Genomic DNA, 24,125 nt, shown 5'->3' on the forward strand with positions numbered 1-24,125 from the left:
GTCATAGATATAGTTTGTTGCTGCATAGTAGTGATAAACAAATGTGCATATGTGGTAGTATTGTGGACATGTACTGTTGATGTATTGTAATGCTGCACCCATCCTGTAGCAATGCCACAGGTGTGGCCACTGACTTTGCATTTCTCACCCTCTTATGTAGGTCCCTCTGGAATACCACCAAGGCAGCAGCCTATAGCTGGTGAGTATGGTTTATGTTGATGCTTGCCAATGCACCTGGCATGTAATGGCTATGGTATATTCCATGCACACATCTAACACACCTACAAAAAATGCATGCTGTACATGTGCATGTATTGTTGCTGTTAAATGCACGGCATCAGAGTGGTGACCATGATAGGGTATTGGAAGGGTATGTCAGACACCTGCAAGATAACAAACATCCTGTCACTGTGGAATGTGTCCACAGGGAGCAACAAAATGGTGGGAGACATGGCCTACAGTAGGGACATGTTTGAAACATCACCTGTATACAGTGCAACACCAGTGTATATACCTGTAGGACAATGGCAACTGTTGCAGAGTTACACTATGGCATAACATATTACTGTGGTCCACATTATCAGCTGGGACTAGGCTGTAACATGTGGTGTTCAGTGTATGGGACACTGCAAACTGACACACGTGTGTAGGCCTTACTTGTCAAGCATCTGCAAAAAGGCTGAAGGTGAGGGGGATGTCAGCATGACACACAAGTGCACTGCAGCAGGGATCCTAAGGATGTTAAGAATGGCTGTGTCTGCACATAGTCAGATTTAGGAACTGTGGCAGACGTAACCCTACCCCCACAGCAATAGTGAAGGCAGTGTGTGAACACCAAGGGATGTGCACATGAGTAGACCTTGCAATCATGCAGATTAGGGGGACATGTGTAAGGCAGACTGAACATACACTGGCAAATGCAGATGGCCCATGCTAGTATACCCCTACCAGGAGTGGTGACTTCTGTAGTACACATAACAATAGATGCAACAAACCATCATGATAAGGGTGTGCACACATATGCCCACACAGAGTGTATGCATTGCAGTCAGCATCTGCACACTTAATACATTCTGTAGACACTGCATGTGGAAGTACAGGACATATGTCACATATCGGGCTCATGTACTGTTAATATATGCGGTGATGTGGTCCCATGGCAGATCAAGGAAGGGTGCGTCATATCAATAAGGGTGTGTACACTCCCCATAGCCATGGTATGCTCTGATGGTTGTCAGTGTAATAGTACTGAATTGGTCATACATGGTCCGCTGATGTTGAGAGCTGTAAATCAGACAGCAGGCATTCACAAATGACATCTGTCCACATATCATCCCAAGTATGTGTTGCTGAAAAACAAAGGGGCTGTGAGCATTAAAGCTGACATAACTGACACAGTACTACACATTCAGCAATGGGTTGTACACCTGTGAGGTGTGGTGCACAGTACATGGCAGGGTGCAGAACAGGTACACAGTAATACTGTGTACATGGGTGCAGTGGTATCCAGGGGAAGGGGCATCACTTAGTAACACAGCACATGCATCACACACATGTATACTGTTGCTAGCATGGATTGACTACAGCTGCACTGCATGCTGTTGTGTACCATATGTTATGCATGTTGGCAGATGGGTAATAGGAGGACTGTGTGCACCTTCATTGTGCAACCTCACCTGTATGTGTGTGTGTGCATCCTGGTGTATGGTTAGTTTGTCTGTAGGGTCACTCTGATGAAGTAGAGGGAGGTTGATGGATGTAGGATGCATGTGTGCATGTGTGTGTGTTTGTGTGGGTATCCATGTATGCACGTGTGTGGTTGTGGGGTTGTTCATACAGCAGCACCTCCCTTTGGGATCGTGCAGTACATGGACATGGACTGCCACATGACACACCAGGAATACTTGTCATATATGTAATCACAGGACAGCTGATAGTATAATAAGGTCTGTAGCATGAAACAGGCATTGAGATGGAAGGTAGACACCAGGTATACCCTTAATATTGCATTCAACAGAGAGATGACTGTCAATCCACATATGCAGCACTATAGATGCATTAGGGAATTACTAGTCAACACCAGAGAGTGTATCCATATATTACAGTTGTCAAATGATAGGATGATTGAGCAGTATATCTAGCATGTACTGAGCAATACATATACATGACACTCCAGTGTGTGATATTATGGAATGAACATAGTAGCCCCCACATATAGGGGCCATGCTCATGATGTCCAGACATACACAGAGTGAACACTGAATGGCAGCAGTGAGGCCATATAAAACCACTCCACTCAGGTCAGGCAGGTAATGGAGTAACAGGTCTTGTGTTGTGATCATTTGTCTAGGCATTTAGAGGACTGATACAGTAATGAGTGGTATCAATGAGTGTATGTTACCAAGTGTGATGCAGGATGGGGAACGCATGGGAATATACGTGGGACTGTCTGTAAAGTGATGGACAGGTAGGTATTAGGGTGATATATATGTGAGTGTGTGTGTGTGTGTGTGTGTGTGTGTGTGTGTATGTGTGTACTGTTATGCAATGCTGTACAGGTCTTAAAGTGCATTTATTGTTTTCCCCCACAGGTGGTAAGGTGGGTCAGGGTCCCTTCTGCATGCAATCTGATGTTGGTGTCCATGCAGACACCAAAGATGATGATAGTACTGTTGAGGCACAGGTGGGGTTGTCAGGGACCAAAACAGGGTCATCATTTGACATCCCCCTTTTAGCCACACCGACCTCGCACACAGTTTCAGTGCCTATACATACCCCATCACAAGTGGCCATAGCGGAGGGACAGCTGGCATTTGGTGGCAGTGCACAGGAAATTGTGGTAACCATGTCTACTGTAGTAGTAACAGGTATAGCCAGATGTCTGGCAGGGCACCACATAGGCATATGTCCCAGGGTGCTAGTGGTAGGGCTGCTGGTCATCATGCCCCTGGCAGACATGAGACAGCTGGTACTAGCAGGCACATGTTTCAGGCTGTCATGGCTGTGCAGGCACGTATGGAACATTACACCAGACAGGGCCTGTGACTCCAAAAGGCTGCTCTCACATCTGCAAGTGACAACTCCCATGAACTGTCTGGTGCCATCCGTGCATTAACTGAGCTCATGGATAGACGATCTGGTGAGATGATGGCCTCATTGACCGTGGTCTGTCCGTGCTTGAACGTGTGGTGGGATTGCGGCGACGGCCACATGGATGTAGGCCAGCAACACCAACAGCTGGCAGTCAGCATGGATGTGCTAGGACACCAATGGGCTCTCATAGTGGCAGTACCAACCCCAGCACTGCGGGGTTGCTGTCCACACCACACCAGAGCAGGCCACAAGCACGTGGTCCTGGCCAGTCCCAGGAGGGACCTGGTTCCAGCGGACATTTGTCATCATCAGGTGAGAGTAGCACATCGAGACCTGAACCCGGACATGCCCATGAAACCCCTGGCAGGCACAGTCCATGTGTCCATGGCCAGAGGCAGTGAACTGCACACCCTGCCAGGTATCGTCTGCAGCTGTCCATAAACACCTGTGTAGGGCAGCCACATGGCAGAACTGTGTGCATGCATTCCCACATACTATACAACCAGACCTAGGGCAACCCCATACCTACACACACCACATCAACGCACCCAGTTCACCTCATTACACCCCTCACCTACACACATGGTCTCAAATGTATGGCCCTACCCTTGGCCTCTGGCAAATCAGCAACACACCCTGTGCATATGATGATACCTGTGCCACATCCCTGTCATCCTACCATCGATGCAGGGACAGGCTACTATAGTTCTGATGCACATGGTGACTGTATTACAGTGTGCCACAGTACTTCAGTGTAACATGTCAGGAGTAAAGTGTAATGCATATATGTCAGGTAGTGTAGCCGTCCAGGAATGATGCATTATAGCTGTTAGTAACACTGGTTGTGGTCTCTATAATGTTGTCCATTTGTGTTGTAGGTGTACATGTGTCAGCATGAGGATGATCTGCAGTCATATTCCACAATGGGGTATGGCACTGTGGTGACACCATGGCTGTGACATATCTGGGGTACAGTTGAACACATGTCACAGGTTTGTATAACAGTTATTGCCTGTGCCACTTGGACAGGTGACCAGCTGGGACATGTATAATCTGCAACCTGATGTAGACCCATCCACATACACGCACACTCTTACCTGGCAACACTGGGACTAGACCCCTACCTAGGTATGTAGTGATACTGAAGTGTGTGACTTTCATTGCACACACCACACAGCGTTTAGAGTGAGGTGTGTTCCAGGTTACATGTAACATGCAGAAAATCCCCAGACATGTACAGTATGCTAATGGGGGATGTAATGGGTGTATATGGACAATACATAGTGTGACATACCTTCATATTCACATTAACAGACACATAACAGGCAGGCACACGTCAAAGAGACCTGGACCTATTGCTGCTAACTAACTTGACTGTGTGCCCAATGTGTTACAGATAGGCTGCACACAGCACATGCATAACTGGCCTGGATTGTGGTATCAGTTACCTGTATGGTTGATGGTGACAGTGGTAATCATAATGTGGTACATGGGACATATACCGGGTATACCTTGGTGTAATGACAGTGTAAACAGCACCCACATCCCCAAATGGATATTGTACTCCCTGAAACCCATGATGACACTCTGACATACCCACCATCACACATTGGCCACGATTACGATACAACCCATTGTATATCCCAACAATGGTACTACAGGGATATGCATCTAATCCACATGCCACACACATAATAGGGTGTTGCATTGTCATGCCTCACCTATGGGCAGCACCAACACTATCTGTACTACTGTGTGGCAATGGGTATTGTAATAGGAGTATGTGACCTCGAAATGCTGTACCCTACAGATATACAGACATGCACACATAAACACACTTGCCAGAACACAATGGGTATCCCATGCCTATCAACCCATTTGTACAACACTGTTGTGCAGGTACTGCAAGGCTCATGCAGCCAGTATGGAGAGGAGCTTAACAATGTACATGTAATGTCCCATACAGCAGCAGCCACAACTGACTATGGCAATGGGTGTTGTGGTGGTTGTGAAGGCCCTCATGGAATTCCCAAGTACAGGTGTGCTAACACACAGGCACTGCTATACTCAGTCATGCACACGTACACATGTGTCAGTACTGGGGTGCATCACTGCAGGTGGTCATAGCTGTGTACCTAGATACTGTCCAAGGAGAGATGGTTTGTGTAGGGGTTGTGTGTACAGTGGTATCCTGCCACCTGCCATGTGGCAGCAGGCAATCTATCACTACTGTGGTGACTCTCAGGGTGAGAGTGACATGCATCAGCCAATCCTCCACATGCCTCCTGCACATGGCCACTGAGATGATCATGTTGACATGTATGCAACATGAATTATGACACATGGTTAGTGTCTGTGATGGAGACTTGTACCCAAGCATGTTCTGTTGACTGTGGTAGTGTAGTGGAGGTACCCTGGCATGTGGTGCATACAGGGTGTTATCTCCTATATGTGCCAGTTCCTACACAGCTGGGCAGACATGTCAGTGTCAATCAAGCTTAGGTTGCCTGTACATGTCCCAGCTGGATACCTGCCATCTGCACATCTGTACAAGGACTGACAGTCATCAGCTTGGCAAGTAGCTATGCAGTAGGATGAATGTGTTGACAGATAGACGTTTGACAACAATATGTATGCCATAACTACATGTCAGAAGCCCTCACTAACATCTGCTGTACAAACGGTAGACTACAGTTACATTCCACATGTCGGATCATTACCCAGTAGGGGTTATATACTGTGACATAGCTCACACACCAGGGATACAACAGGGAGACCTCAGAGTCCAGCTATGCCTGCAGGTGTGCCTGTTGTCAGTACTACATTTAGCACTCTACTCTTGCCTGGGTAAGCACTGTCAACAGTAGTACCACCACAATACACTACATACCAGTGTGACAGCACATACCCTGGACTACTACCCCTGTACATAACAAATTCACATGGATAACAGTGCTGTACAGGCCTCATATACATCTGTGTCCCAGACATGACACTCACACCCCTTGCTACTGTAATGACAGTACATAGGCGCATGTATTGTACATGGCATTACATACACTTATTACACATGTCATTACCCTGCTATGTTATCAGACTGGGTGATGTGAACTGGTTACCAGGGCTAATCCATGCTTAGCAGGTATCAACACTGCTGCAACATAACAGCAAAGCTGATTTGCGCACTGGTAAGCAAAGCCTACACTGTGTAAGCGCCCATACATTTACCCGTAGCTTAGCACCGCTTAGCTTCACACAAACCCACACAAACGCACTTAAAGCTGCTCAAAATTGCCTTAACCACTCTGTATCTGACAGCCCTTGTTCTGCTCAGCAACAAAATGAACAGCCCTTGCAGGTCTTGAACCTGGGACCCTGTACACTATAGTCATGACACTTAACCACTACGCCATGACCACTATGAAAACAACTGTTGTTTTTTAAATATAACTTTCAATACACATATTGATTAGTATTGAACGATTGCCTTTACTTCCACAGTTGTGTAGTACTTGTTATTAATTTGACTGTTGCATCACATATGTTGTTTTATCATAATGTATACATAGCAGATACATACAGTGAGATACATCTGGGAGGGTATACACAACTGTGAGGTTTACACATGACAGAATACGGATATATACATATAATAGGTTGATATATATCTACATGTACATACACATGTATATACCTACATATGTCTGTATACACATCTGTATAGTGCAACATATATATGGCCATGTGTACATCTCTTCGTATGTACATATATATATATATATATATATATACATATATATATATATATATATATATATATATATATATGTAGCTATATATGTATGCACATCCTATGTGTACAGATATGCCTATTTATGTAGATATATATATGTAGATATCTATAACTATATGTGCATACAGATCTATTCTGATATACCTATTCCTGTCAATATATATGTAGATATCCATAAGTATATGTGCATATGTATCTCTATCTGTATATGTGTAGACATATATTGTTGTGTATATGTATATATCTTAGTGTTTATATATATATATATATATATATATATATATATATATATATATATATATACATATCCATCTGTGTATGTCGGTATGTATATGTGTATATATCTATATGGATATATAGATAATTATATGCACATATATGTTCACCATATGTCCAGAACATGGAGTGGAGCCCTACCTCAGCCCCATTAGTCACAACCTGTTAGTGCAAGGGGGTATCAGGTATGTTTTGCAGTTATATATGTAGACTATTGCTACTGTAATAGGGGTTGTCTTCACAGACATGTTGTGTGTACAGGTCACATTTACTTTTAACATGTGCGCCATTGGCTACTGACAGACATCCTAAGGACTTCATAGTACAGTACCACTGCTAGCACAGTAATGATCCTGTGGACTACAGCAGAGATATGGCAATGAATGTGTACAGTCTGACACGCTGTGGTCAGTCTAGAGGTATACACAGAATTCCTTAGTGCAAGACATGTGGACCAAGCCTGACAATGTAGATGTTAACAGCCATGTAGAAGGGTATATCACATAAATACTGGTATATATTTTCCCCCATAGGTTATGCATTCACACACCCCTGTCTGTCCTGACACATAATAACCACTGGTACAGAGGTGACATGGACACATACTACCCACTAGTTAGTGACATACATCTGTACAGCATCCCACTGCTTTGTCTGACATACTTGACTGTTATGGTGGCCTGGCAGCAGTACATCTGGCAAGTATCTGGACATCTGGACATAACATCACACTGAGTAAGTACACTAAGCTGCTAGGCATGTAACAAAGCACTATGCGGGCTATAGGCAGACTGCCACAACACTGGCCTACATTTCTTATGGGTGAATACACATGTACCTGCATATATAGCAGGCTCTACAGGCATGTCACAGCACAGAGTAACAGACACCTGTGTGAAAGTGCATAACCACAACCAATGTGGAACACAGCCACAGCCACATATGGTAAGCTAGCATAATATTACAGTATATGGACTATCTGATCAACATCATCCTCATATGTGCCACTCACACACTAACCCTACATATACTGGGTCACTACACAGTGTGGTCCGATGCCTGTCTGTGGTATGGAACATGTATGTGTTTGGCCCTACAAACATGTAAGCCAATAGGGCAACATACACTGGAGCACCATGTAACATTAGATAGAACAGGACCAAGAACAATGAAGTCTACTACAGTCTGTACACAGGCCAAGGTACATATTCACAGTACACACACTGTTGACAATCATCATAAGTACACAGACCTCAGTACTGTACACACAACCACAGAATGCCCAGGTTATGTCCTCAAATATAACCCCTACTATACATAACATGTGTAGCAGTCTGATATCTCACTGGCCTGTTATTATATATGATGTCAATAAATTATGGTGTACAGAACATATGCACCTCTTACTGCATGACATATATACAAAGGTTGACAGAGTTGGGGCTGGAGGCACAAACACAGGGCCAATATTGACATGTTGCTGTGACAACTTCATACATTTACTGTTGTAACAGGGTTTGTTGTGACATATGTCCTGTGAGGGATATGAAGTCAGTAACTCTCATGGCTGTCACCATGTACTGACTGCAATCCTCACACTATGCTTCTGAAGTTCAAAGATAGGTACTCTGTGAATAACACAAGAAACAAAAGGCACCACACACTGCCCAGTCTGCAGATGACCCTACAGATGGGGGTTTCCTCAGAAACATAGCACTGTCATGACAGGTATTAAAACATGTAGACCAGCCATATCCACATACACCCTGTTAAACCAACATTACTCCAAATGCAGAATAGCAACACTTACATTCTGTAGTCATGTCAGGCACATCCCCTTCTGTGTGTTGGCCTGTTTCCACAGTGTATGTTGTTAGAGGTAAATCCCCAATCCATCTGTGATTCTGTTTGCCAAACACCAGATCTAGGTCCTGCTCAAAGAGAATGAAAAGGCCCAACACCAACATGATGTTCCTAGATATTGGAGTGTGTTTCCATGCAATTAGTATGGGAATGTTACCACAGCTGCTCCACATGCAGTCAGCTAGAGGAGGGCTGCAATTCATGGCAGAGGCCATCAGCTGATCGTGAGCATCACTTACAAACATATGCTGCTGCCTAAGCAAAGTAGGTGTAGTTCTCCGCATCCGCCAGAGAGGGAGTGAGAGAGGCAGACAGAGACAAAGTAAGTCAGGGAAAGGGTGGGAGAGTAAAACCTAAGCATGTTTGTGTCACACACCTACCAGTACAGGGTATCAAACCCCTGACTGACTATGTATTGCTATCACATGTCTATGCAGTTATTGGATGCATCACATAGCTTACATGTTGAGGAGCTCTCCAAATGTATATGTGATGGTGAGTGACATCTGCAACAGTGATATGGTAGTGATATGGTAGGTGTAGTACATGTGCCTGTCCGCATTAACAGATGGCAGCGTCAACACAGCCACACTCTCTCAGGGACTCACACACATTGACACACTTGGCAGGGTCAGGAATACACTTCCTCACTAGTTAGTTTGCCACAATACAGCACTGTGCAGGTATCACATGCACCACAGGGGTTATCCAGAGGTTATTTGGGCGAAGGGTATGTGGAGGTGTCTGACAGACAGCATGCTTCAGTATGCCAATGGGGGTTGTAGTGAGTGTGAATGTGGTCAAAGGCATCATACACCACACACACAGACACAGAGTGCCAGCACTGACATGCATGCATGCATTGCTTCATGGGTGTGTAGTGGTTGACTGTGCCAGATGGCTATACAAGGCTAAGTGAAGGGTGTACCTTGGCATCAGGCCATGTGACAATGGTCTGCAGTGTGGCTCAGGGGTGTAGTGTCTGGATTGGCCCACACAGGTGGGTACTGTATTCTCCATCCAGTCACCTGGGTAATTATTGTGTGTGGCCATTGCTGTTCAATGCTTGCCATGTATGTGTTCTTTAGTCCATGACACGGATGCTGTCTGGGATGTGCACACGTCCCACATGCATGTACAGTGACATGTGGAACTGTACCTGGGGTGTCTGGCCCATGTTGTGCACACAGATTGTTATAATCAGATGTGCCTGTCCTGGCCTCATGTGCTGGGAACAGGTAATGGACAGCAGGTTGACCCTGCACCTACATTGATAGCATGATACAGGTATTCCCTGGTGTCAGTGGCATCTGTCCATACAGGGCATGTGCATAAGGCATGGTATGTCCTTTGTGGGTAACATTTGATAGCACCACAGATGTTTCAGGCACCCAGTAGGGTCATAGTGAAGGTACACTGTCTGCATGCATTTGCATATTGTACTGATGGACAGGATGCCATGCCCTCTGTCATCCACTGCAATCACACCATGGTTACTATCTGTGGGCAATATGCAGGGTACTGCCAACATAGCAGTTGTTGCCTGGGCAAGTGTGTTTGTGTATGAGACATGGGTTGAGAGTGTTCTCTGTGTAATACAAGGGTTGCTAACTTTGTTCACCAGGCCTTGATGTCACATGTAGGGGTATGGATTGCCACCACAGCCACTTGGCTATTTTACATCTATCCTTATAAGGTGGACATTGTGACATATTATAGGGCCACCATATAAGAAATTTGCCAAAGCCACTCCACAGTGAGTCCAGTTGTTACACATTCACAGCCACCTCCACACAGGGTACAAATGACACACACAGACCTGCCATGTCTGGGATTAGAACTCCCACCTAATTAGTTTATTACACTACAGCATTACACAGTTATAGGACGTGCCATGGAAATTAGAACTCCTACCTAACTAGTTTATTACACTACAACATTACACAGTTATAGGACATGCCATGGAAATTAGTGGAGCACTTCTTCCCAAAGGTGTATTTCACAGTGAATGACATCAGCAGCATTGACAAAGTAGGGCATTTGATTTGTAGTGTGTGTGACTAGCCTAAAAAGCATTGCTCCCTACACAGACAAAGAAACACACACAAACATCCACACTTGCCATGTGTGGGAATAGAACCCCTACCAAAGTACTATATCACATTACAGCATTATGCTGTTATAGGATGCACCACAGCGATTACTGGGCTACACCTTTCCCAAAGGTGTCTTTCACAGTGAATGACATCAGCAGCCTTGCCAAAATAGGGCATTTGAATTGTAGTGAGTGTAACTAGCCTAAAAAGTATTTCTCCCTATACAGACAGAGAAACACAAACACACACAGTTGCCATGTCTGGGATTAGAACTCCTACCTAACTAGTTTATCACACTACAACATTAAACAGTTATAGGATGCATCACAGAGATTACTGGGCTGCACCTTTCCCAAAGGTGTATTTCAAAGTGAATGACATCAGCAGCCTTGCTCCCTACACAGACAAAGAAACACACACACACACACACACACACACACACACACACACACACACACACACACACACACACACACACACACACACACAAACATCCACACTTGCCATATGTGGGACTAGAACCCCTACCAAAGTACTATATCACACTACAGCATTACGCTGTTATAGGATGCACCACCGAGATTACTGGGTTATACCTTTCCCAAAGGTGTATTTTACAGTGAATGACATCAGCAGCCTTGCCAAAGTGAGGCATTTGAATTGTAGTGTGTGTAACTAGCCTGAAAAGCATTGCTCCCTACACAAACAGTGACACACACTCACAGTAGCCATGTCTGGGATCAGAGCTCCTACCTAACTAGTTTATCACACTACAGCATTTCACAGTTACAGGATGTGCCATGGAAATCATTGGGCTACACATTTCCCAAAGGTGTATTTCACAGTGAATGACATCAGCAACCTTGCCAAAGTGGGGCATTTGAATTGTAGTGTGTGTAACTAGCCTAAAAGTCATTGTGCCCTACACACACACACACACACACACTTGCCATGTCTGGGATTAGAGCTCCTTCCTAACTAGTGTATCACACTACAACATTATGCACTTATAGAACACACCACAGAGATCATTGGGCTACAACTTTCCCAAAGGTATATTTCATAGTGAATGACATCAGCAGCCTTGCCAAAGTGGGGCATTTGAATTGTAGTGTGTGTTCCTAGCCTAAAAAGCATTGCTACCTACACAGACAGTGACACACACAAACACACACACACAGTTGCCATGTCTGAGATTAGAACTCCTACCTAACTAGTTTATCACACTACAGCATTACACAGTTATAGGATGTGCCATGGAGATTACTAGGCTCCACCTTTCCCAAAGGTGTATTTCACAGTGAATGACATCAGCAGCCTTGCCAAAGTGGGGCATTTGACTTGTAGTGTGTATAACTAGCCTAAACACATTTCTCCTTATCAGACAGTGACACACACAAACACACACACAGTTGCCATGTCTGGGATTAGAACTCCTACCTTACTAATTTATCACACTTCAGCATTACACAGTTATAGGATGCGCCATGGAGATTACTGGGATACACCTTTCTCAAAGGTGTATTTCACAGTGAATGGCATCAGAAGCCTTGCCAAAGTAAAGCATTTGAATTGTAGTGAGTGTGACTAGCCTAAAAAGCATTGCCCCTACACAGAGACACACACACAAACACACACACAAAGTTGCCACATCTGGGATTAGAACTCCTACCTAATTAGTTTATCACACGACAGCATTACACTGTTTTAGGACGCACCACAGAGATTACTGGACTACTCCATTCCCAAAGGTGTATTTCAAAGTGGATGACAACAGCAGGCTTGTCATAGTAGGGCTATGAGGAGGGCAGAGTGTGTGCATGTGCCATAACCCATTCATCTAGGGGTTGACACACCACATGCAGACACACGCAGGGTTATATTCCACAGGTACGTGTATACAGCTGCTAGATGACTACTGCCTTGTACAGTCATGTTGCACAGCTAGCACTTGCACCACATAGTCTGTAATGCTGATGGATACCAATGGCTACTTTCTACAGTGAGTGACATTTACACATCATGTGGTTGTAGCCATTTGGCTGTGTGCTGGGTGGGACAGGCCTCATGATGGATTGCTCTTTGTCACAGTCACTCTCTTCCAGACATATATTTATGTCTACATTTGGCATATTATAGTGTGTTGTCCTTGGGTATATGTCTGTATTCTTATCCAATGTGTGTGCAAAGCATGACTGGTGCATTCTGAGGAGTGTATGCACTAACATCTGAAACTGTCAGATATGTATGGTCCACTGTTGTTTGCAGACATGGGCTTCATTTGCTTAATTGTGTGAACATGTCCAGTATGACCTTTCAGTTTGTTGTTGTCTGACATTGCCTTCATTTCTCTAAGTGTGTGACCATGCCCAGTATGCCCTTCTGTATTGAATGTGTGGATCCATTCCAGGTAGTTTTTACTCCAGTGCAGACTTTTGTGTTGTACACCTATAGATAGAAAACTGTTTCTGCAGGGTATCTGTAGATCATTTGGCAATATGGGGTCAAACTGTGCAAGGGATAGTGTGTACTGTAGGTGATTGTGTATGTGCTGCTTCTGCTACATGGTACTGGTGTTAGCAGAGATATTCAGACATGTGTACTCTTATACACTGTGATGTTTTATGTCCTCAAGTACTGTCAAGTGGACATTCTTGTGCACAGTGATGTCCTGGGGAACAAGGGTAAATGCAGCTGTGTCCAGTATTGTGGGCGAACGCCTACATATTCATGGAAAGTTATGCCATTCTGGAGGGGGAGCTGCAGACACTTGCTGCTGGGTCTGTGTATCCAGTTCAGCACTTTAGTACAGTGCTGGCAGAGGATTCCATACTTGTATATCCATCGACATGACAGTATGGTCTTATCTTGCTGTGGCAATACCTCACAGCTGTACAGATTCACACAGGTTACCCAGAGCCAGGGGTCATAAGTCAGGACATTACCCCTATCATGGTGTATGGGCAGATTTGTAGCCACCTATTTATGTGTTTAGCAGCCAGGGATAGTATGTGAACACAGCTTTGTGTTGGACCTTGCACATTCCATGCTGCCCATGCTCCCATCCCCCCTCTATTATTCTATCCTCTTCCATACATTATGCATACATTCTCTGGTACTTTCCCTAAGGTTATCACCTCATCACAGCTGTGTTTGGTGTTGGTCCACAGTTCATGCAGTGGGACATGGTGGACATGTTACTGTGGTTTGTCCACGTGGCCTTGTATATGGCTTATGTGGAGTGTGTTATGTTGTTATTTAGGAGTCCATGACATAACATGCATTGGCAGTACATGTGAGACACAGGCCTTTGGCAGAGGCCTGTAGGCCATTTGGTGGTGATTCAGGCCAGCTGTGGCAGGCCATTGCATTCTGTCAGTCCTACAGCCCCAGACCACTATACAGTATATTCCCCTGGGGTGACACGGTAGGTGTGCTAGGTGTTCATGCTAATACTTTATATCAGTATTGATCGGGTGGTGTGGATGCTGGCAGGGTGCTACCTACAGCTAGGGACACACCTGCATGGGACACCTGCACTGCATGCTGCATTCTTTTGTTATTGCCATACACAGGTGGGGGTCATATTGTATCCATTCCCAACAGCAGGGATACGATCAGAGAGGTATCTGTGGGTGGTGTTTGGGTGAGCTGGGTGCATATGTGCTATGGACACTACTAGCATCTGACTCACAGATATGCATTGGGCATTCCAGTTAAGCTGGCATGTGCAGGTACAGCAGCTGTTCCCCAATACATCAGTCCTATCACCTTTGTGATCTGCAAATGTTCGGCCAGACGACACCGGTATTCCCTACTACAGGCCCAAGTAATGTGATGCATACCTGTATGTACAATTCCAAGGGTGTGTCCATTTTACAGTTACACATTATATACTGTATGTCTGGGGTACATTTCCCTGTGTACTGATTGTATATATAGGCTAAAAGCCATGCCATGTCCATCTTTCAGATGGTGACACATATTACCACCATACATTTACAATGGCTTACTGCTAGCATGTGTTATACTGGTGGGGATTGTCTTTGGCACTGCAGTTGGGAGGACTTGGCCCTGTCATCAGCAGTAGTGGGAAATGGCCACCAGGTCAAACCTCAACATGCATACATACTGACCACTCTCACACAATATGAAACACACCAACCTAACACACACATACCTGCATATTGTACAAATGCTACAATCTATCCTGCTACCTTGGCCACCTCTGAGCATCTGTGCTCCACTGGTATTATACCTACACATACATGTTACTACATTTCTACATAGGATGGGGGGTGCACCTGACTGTTACTACATGTCTACATAGGACTGGGGGAGGCACAACTGCCTGTTACTACATGTCCACATAGGATTGGGGGGTACACCTGCTTGTTACTACTACATGTGTACATCAGATTGGGGGGGCACACCAGACCGTTTCTACTTTTTTACATAGGATTGGGGAGGCATGTCTGACTGTTACTACATGTTTACATAGGTTTTGGGGAGCACACCTAACTTTCTACATTGCTACACAGGATTGGGGGCACACCTGACTGTTACCACATTTCTACATAGGATTGGGGGCACAGATGACTGTTACTACATGTCTATATAGGATTGGGGGGCACACACTGACTGTTACTACATGTCTACATAGGATTGGGGGGGCACACCTGACTGTTTCTACATTGCTGCACAGGAGTGGGGGGCACACTTGACTGTTACTACATTTCTACATAGGATTTGGAGGGGCACACCTGACTGTTACTACATGTCTGCATAGGTTTTGGGGGGCACACCTAACTGTTTCTACATTGCTACATAGGATTGGGGGAACACCTAACTGTTACTACATGTCTACATAGGATATGGGGGAGCACACCTGTCTGTTTCTACATTGCTACATGGGAGTGGGGGGGCACACCTGACTGTTACTACATTTCTACATTGGATCGGGGAGGCACACCTGACTGTTACTACACGTCTACATAGGTTTTGGGGGGTACACCTGACTGTTACTACATGTCTACATAGGATATGGGAAGGTACACCTGACTGTTTCTACAATGCTACACGAGAGTGGGGGGCACACCTGACTGTTACTACATTTTACATAGGATCGGGGGGACACACCTGACTGTTACTACACATCTACATAGGTTTTGGGGGGCACACCTAACTGTTTCTACATTGCTACACAGGATAGAGGGGGCACACCTGACTATTACTACATGTCTACATAGGCTTGGGGGGGCACACCTGACTATTACTACATGTCTACATAGGATTGGGGGGCACACCTGACTGTTACTACATGTCTACATAGGATATGGGAGGGCACACCTGACTGTTTCTACATTGCTACACGGGAGTGGGGGGCACACCTGACTGTTACTACATTTTACATAGGATCGGGGGGACACACCTGACTGTTACTACACATCTACATAGGTTTTGGGGGGCACACCTAACTGTTTCTACATTGCTACACAGGATAGAGGGGGCACACCTGACTATTACTACATGTCTACATAGGCTTGGGGGGGCACACCTGACTATTACTACATGTCTACATAGGATTGGGGGGCACACCTGACTGTTACTACATGTCTACATAGGATATGGGAGGGCACACCTGACTGTTTCTACATTGCTACACGGGAGTGGGGGGCACACCTGACTGTTACTACATTTCTACATAGGATCGGGGGGACACACCTGACTGTTACTACACATCTACGTAGGTTTTGGGGGGCACACCTAACTGTTTCTACATTGCTACACAGGATGGGGGGCACAACTGACTATTACTACATGTCTACATAGGATTGGGGGGCACACCTGACTGTTACATGTCTACATAGGATATGGGAGGGCACACCTGACTGTTTCTACATTGCTACACAGGAGTGGGGGGGCACACCTGACTGTTACATGTCTACATAGGATATGGGAGGGCACATCTGACTGTTACTACATTTCTACACAGGATTGGGGAGGCATACCTGACTGTTACTACATGTACATAGGTTTTTGGGGGGCACACCTAATTGTTTCTACATTGCTACACAGGATTGGGGGCACACCTGACTATTACTACATGTCTACATAGGATTGGGGGGCACACCTGACTGTTACACCATGTCTACATAGGATATGGGAGGGCACACCTGACTGTTTCTACATTGCTACACGGGAGTGGGGGGGCACACCTGACTGTTACTACATTTCTACATAGGATCGGGGGGGCACACCTGACTGTTACTACACATCTACATAGGTTTTGGGGGGAACACCTAACTGTTTCTACATTGCTACACAGGATGGGGGGCACACCTGACTATTACTACATGTCTACATAGGCTTGGGGGGCACACCTGACTGTTACTACATGTCTACATAGGATATGGGAAGGCACATCTGACTGTTTCTACATTGCTACACGGGAGTGGGGGGCACACCTGACTGTTACTACATTTCTACACAGGATTGGGGGGGCATACCTGACTGTTACTACATGTACATAGGTTTTTAGGGGGCACACCTAACTGTTTTTACATTGTTACACAGGATTGGGGGGCATACCTGACTGTTACTACATGTCTACATAGGATATGGGGGGCACACCTGACTGTTTTTACATTGCTACACAGGAGTGGGGGGCACACCTGACTGTTACTACATTTCTACATAGGATTGGGGGGGCACACCTGACTGTTACTACATGTCTACATAGGATTGGGGGCACACCTGACTGTTACCACATGTCTACATAGGATATGGGGGGGCACACTGTTTCTACATTGCTACACAGGACTGGGGGGGGGGCACACCTGACACTTGTGCACATTTGCTATGACTGTATTGGTATGTCAGGTACTCCATTTCATTCTGTTTTCTAACCTATCATGCTGACTAGGGGTATATCAGTGTACTACAGGTCTTAGGTTTGATTGACCTACATATTAGTTTCTGACTTCCTACCCTTCAGAACTAATATCCCACTGCCTGGCCTGATGTAGTCTGCCTGTGTAGGACTGGGGGGGAGGTTACCCATGGGCATCATTCAGAGGCCTTAGCACAGCTTTTGATTGTGTTTGTCTATACCTGTCCTGCTGGCTGAGACTTTTGTTGGGTATGTGAACTTCCCTGACTGGCATGTGTGCGTCATATGGACACACATGTGTTCCAGCACATTTCCTGCAGTGGGTTTTGTCACCATGTGAAGTACTGGCTACTGTGGTGACACCAGCATTTGTTACAGATCTCATGCTGCCACTATAGGTGTCTACTGTCTGCTGGCATCCCATTCAGCCACCCAATTCCCTTGCATGCTCACATCCATACCGTAGATACAGTTAACAACACATACTACTCCATTCGGCAATTGGTAAGGTGAGTGACTTACCTTGTGAGCATGCCAGTATTGAGGATGGTGCTGGAGGGCTGCCTATGTCGGATGCACATAGTACACTCCCTACACATGGTTGAGCACAGGTAGTGTCATGTTCAGCATCCCTTTTACTCTATGTGCGAGTCAGAGAGAGGTGTCATTCCCTGGGTCCCTCCCGTGTCAGTGTATATGCTATGCATTGCCTCTTTGCCAAGGCCAGGGCATACTGGGCATGCCTCCTTCTGCCTACTGTGGCAGGCTCAGGTTGATCTTCCGCCGTGTCACTCTGTGCCTGTGCAGGCCTTGACAATGGTGGGGGGGCTGTGGGGCCCTGCCCCATGCTGTTCCTGCTGCAGCTGTTTCCACAGGATCATATTGTGTAGCATGGCACATATGATGACAATTTGAGTACATGTAGCTGGTGAGTACTGCAAGGCTCCACCGGATGTGTCCAGGCACTGGAACCGTGACTTGAGCATCCCAAACACATGCTCTATTATGATTCTGGTCTGTGCGTGTGCCTCATTATGGAGTTCTTGTTCAGGTGTGTGTGCATTTCTGATGGGTGTCATCAGCCACGGCTCCAGTGCGTAACCAGCATCCCCCACTAGGTGACCATAAGGGATGTCCCCATTGGCAAATCCTGGTACAGCTGCATCAGATGCCAGATGTGGGAATTGTGATAGCTTCCAGGGCAGCCAGCACACACATTCATTATTATGACCTGGACATCGCACAAGACCTGGCAGTTGATGGAGGGGAAGTCCTTGCAGTTGATGTAGACCCTACCCCGCTCACCGGGTGGTGCTTTGATGCATATGTGGATGCAGTCTGTAGCACCCACTACCTCAGGGTATTCTGCTATTTGGTGGAAGAGATGCATATTTCTGGCCAATGCCTCACGGGTGTTGGGGAAATATACGTGCTCACCGGCATGTGCTGACATGGGATCCAGGAAATGGTGGAGTACCCTGGATGCTGATGCCTGTGAGATTCCCATGATATCCCCAGTTGGCCTTTGGAAGGTACCTGTAGCTAGTATTCTTAGACCTACACATACCTTGGTATCCACTGGGATGTGTTCCCCTCTGTTAGTTCTGTGTGTGAGGCATGGCCGGCACAGCTCAGCAATTTGCTGTAGGATGTCCCTGTCTACCCTATAGTACTCCACTATCTCCAGCTCATGTAGCCCCTGGTAGGTTACCCTGGGTCTGTACATTCTTCTCTGTCTCCTCACTGTGGGTTGGTCGACAGCATTCTCATCCTCACCACCCTCAGCCTCTTCCACATGTTGTTGTATGATAGCTATTGCAGCCCGTATCATTTTGTTGTTTTTATTTGTTAAAATTCCCCTGCTTGTATACACTGGTGGTGTAGAGTATGTGGGAAAACCAGGGGAAAAGGTGTTTGCATAGTTTATAGTAGTATTCTGGGCTGAGCTGCTGCCTGTGTAATTGGCTGATTCTGATACATTTCACCTGCCAGCTATGCTAGTTCTCCCTGATTACCTTCCTACTGCTGTTTTCCCTTCCCACTGCCTTCCTGTGTAGACCTGGGGGCATGCCACACAAACACAGTACTCAAATGTGCACAGAGCTGCTATTTCCTGGTTTACTTTTCTTTCCTTTTAACACGGTGTGCAGTACGCACACCCGCTTAGGCAATGTAAAGAATGTTAGGCAGCCTCAGACACATCCCCTTGCTTAGCTCTGCTAAGCTAAGGGCAAACCCGAGCCACAGTGCTCCAATCCACTTACAGTATTCCTGACACGCCCCCCCTTATGATGTCAGCTAACTCCTAGGCTTGCACCAAGCTGTTCCTGCTCTTACACTGTTGGATGCTGACTAGTATGCAGGGGAAATCCGGGATTCAGTATCATTCCCCTCATTTGCATTGGATTGCTTGCTGATGCATAGTTACAGGTCCCAAACTGAGCCTTCCCCCTTAGCAACCACTATTCACTGGCCATGTTGTCTTCTGCCTGCCATTGAGTATAATGGCAAAATAGTGATTTTTGGTTAGAATGCTTATTTTAGTTTTTTTAGCTTATTTTTTTACCCGATCCCATTTGCACACCACTGCTCTATGCTTAAACAGCAGAGATCGGCTAAAAAAAATAAAAGTTGATTTTTTTTATTTTTGCAACTGTTTTCCATGTCAATGGCCATAGGCATGCTTTCTACATAATATCCACCCTTTATTTGGAGCTGTCATGATTCCGTTTTGTAGTTTGCAGAAATGTACTCTGTTACTGGCCGAGTACATTTCTGCAGATTACACTAGTCCTGCACGGCCGGCTTCTAGCTTCCTGGATCACAAATTCACCTCATTTGCATGGATTTCACCTGCAATTGCAAATGAGGTAATTGGCATACAGGGGCTGAGTCTGTGCAGGACTAGTGCAGGAGCGCTCATGCACGTCCCTACAGCTTATTCCAGGATCGCACTGCAGACATATTGCCTGCTGGAGCTCCTGCACTAGTCCAGCACACTGTGCAGGGTACTATCCCAATAACTTTCATGGCAAAGATTATCAAATGTTTTTGAAAAATCATATGCCAACAATATATTTGTTCACCCATAATAGAGTCCATAACTTCATACAACACAATCAGAATATTTTGGTCTGACTTCCCTTTTATCCAATAAATGTATTCCATGAAAATAGAATGAGATATTCAGTTAAGTGTATTATATATTAATTTACAAAAAATTATAATCTCTATTTGCAAATGTCTATGGTCTCCAGTTAGGCAAATTAGTCTTATCTCATTTTTATAAATAAAATGAAGGACACCAATACAAATTTTATCATAAATAATACCTTTTTTGAAACCATTCATTATGAATATCTAAAAGATCATATTTTGACTATTCGTCATCAGAATATAAAATCATATGGAATCCCAGGTGAAGAATGTTTATCCGCCCTCTCCTACAGTTTAACTCAATCCTTAAGTTGCTTTTCTCCCAACAATATGGTTCCAGTACGGTATAGGTACCAGAAACCTTGTTGCACTTTTTAAAACTTTCATTTCCTTGCCTTGAAATCAAAGGAAGGGAAAGCCTACCCATACCTCTCAACTGTTCAGATTTTTCACAGAATGTCCAGATTTTTGGCTCACATTTTTGGTCTGTTCTTCATAAAAGCTGTGGTTTTCTGGCAAATCACTGGGACGATCTGAAGACTGAAGTCACTAAATAAAGACATACATCTGAGTTTCAGAGTTCAAAGCCTCAGAAAATGTATGTTAAAACAAATCCTGTTACTCTATCAACTTTCTAAGCTTATAAGAGTATTATTTAAAATATGTCCCTATTTTGGGCCTTTGTCCCCCCATTTTGTTGGTCTTTGTCCAAATTTCTTGCACTAAGAGTTTTTTAAAGCTTGATTTCTCATATACTTTGCAGTGGAATTTGTCTCCACCTGCATGACATACCACAGACATAGAAAAGTCTGTAGTTTACCCTGTCTGGTACTGATGTTAATCTTAGATGGGCAATTAATCCTGCTAATGTCAGGAGCACAGCAGCTGCTATAAAAAAAAAAGAAAGGTGTGAAACTGTTTTCCACTGTTTTTATTGGAGAAAGGAGGAGAATGTAACACTCCCCTTTCATAGCAAACCCAAGCAATTAGATCAATCAGGGGGTTTAAAGGCAGTCGTCACCTGTTCTGACAAATTTACATAAGCATCACAGTAATGAAATGCTAAGCTTTAAATGCTAGTTATTTATAAGTTTATACATTAAGACAGTGATAGCTAACCTTTTAGGCTTGGTGTGTCAAAAATTAAAAAAATGCCAAATTTGACTTTGGTGGTACGTCACCCCCCCCCCCCCCCAAAATAAAAATAAAAAATAAATAAAACACCATAGCCCTCAGTACATCAGGGATAAATCTCAACTCAATCAGGGACAAATATAGAAATAAGACACATGGACAGTTTTAATCTACTAGTACTATTGATTTGAGACACTGACAGAAAAAATGAATGTGAAATAATATACATTTTCTGAAGTAAAATAAGTCTTAAATCTAATTATTGCCATTACTAAGTGTAAAAAGTCATCAGTTTTAGGAGGAATTGAAGAAGGCCAGTTTAAAGGAACGTAAAAGAGCACACACTTAGAAATGCAGACTACTTGCCCTTTGGAGAAGTGCAACTATGAAGAGAAAACAATGTCAGCACTGCCCTTTGCAGACTCTGTTGAGATGGTATACCAAAATAGTTTTTGAGGTTAATAACTTCCTTATCTCTGCAGCAGTGTTGTTGAACTGGCTCCTGCCACAAAATAATTCAATGCACTTCATACGAGCAATGAATGCAAAAGCAGTTTCTTTGGTAATTCAGGTGTTGGTGAATGCTGGTGTGTCACTCAAAAAGTCATGGCGTGTCACCTTTGACACACAAGTCATAGGTTTGCCACCAGTGCATTAAGATAACTTAAATGCAGTTTTAAAGATATCTGTGATATTTAGAGAAAAGCAAGAACATATTTTTTTCTTGTAAAGTATCAACACATTTACCATTTCAAGACCCCCCCACACACACACACACACATGCAAAGGACACAACTGTAGAAAGAGAGACAGGTGGCAACTCTATCAACTAGGTGCACTGAACTGTTTATAAAAAGGTCTTTTATGCTTTTTTGTGACATACTTCCAGACAGTGATGCATATCTGGTACACAGATCCATGGTAAGAGACTCCCACTGACTCTAAGAGTGCATGAGCATTTCCTAGTCCACACAGGACGTCTTTTTCAGATGATATAAGAATGTCATTTGATCTTGACAAATATGCAAAAGCAAACTTTAAAGCAAGAAAGCTACAGCACCAAGAAAACATCAATTTGGGACAAGAATGTGATATAAAAGAACTTAAGCAAGATGGAGTGTACAAATATTTGGGAAATGATGAATGATCAACAATAAAACGAACAAATGCAAATAAAACTCAGTAAGGAATATTTTAGAAGACTTAAATTAATCCTGAAAACAGCATTGACCTCTAGGAAAAAAAGTTCAAGCTATAAACCAGTTTGTTCTTACTGTCCTAACTTACAGTTTTGGAGTGATTCACTGGCCCCAAAAGGTGTTGGATAGATTAGACAGGAAAACAAGAAAGATGCTTCATGCTCATCAAATGATTTATAAAAATCATTGCATACCAAGATTATATATTGCCCATTCTGAAGGAGGTATGGGCCTCCTTGAAACTGATTATGTGTATGGCTCTGCAATCGTGGGACTGCATACATATCTGCTGACCACACAAGACCCAAACATAGTGAAAGTTTTGAAACATGAGTAGAATAAATGTAAGATAACTTTCTTAAGCTAGCAGAAGCATATCGGCGTCAAGCGGTAATGGAAATCAAACCAGAAGATAAAAATCAGGCAGCAACTGAATGTGAAAAAAAAACAAAAGAAAGAATATCATTTGAAGGATCAGATGAGAAGGCAAGAAATGTGGAACATGCATAGATACAGTTGCAAGTATAGAAACCTGCTGGGACAATCTCATGTTAATCAGAATTGAATGCAGGAATGGTTAAGGAGAGGCAAATTCAAACCAAAGGATGAAAAGTTAATAATGG

Source organism: Protopterus annectens, chromosome 2.part2 (assembly GCF_019279795.1).
Source record: "Protopterus annectens isolate FY-2018-M chromosome 2.part2, PAN1.0, whole genome shotgun sequence".
In the NCBI taxonomy this organism is placed as follows: domain Eukaryota; kingdom Metazoa; phylum Chordata; order Ceratodontiformes; family Protopteridae; genus Protopterus; species Protopterus annectens.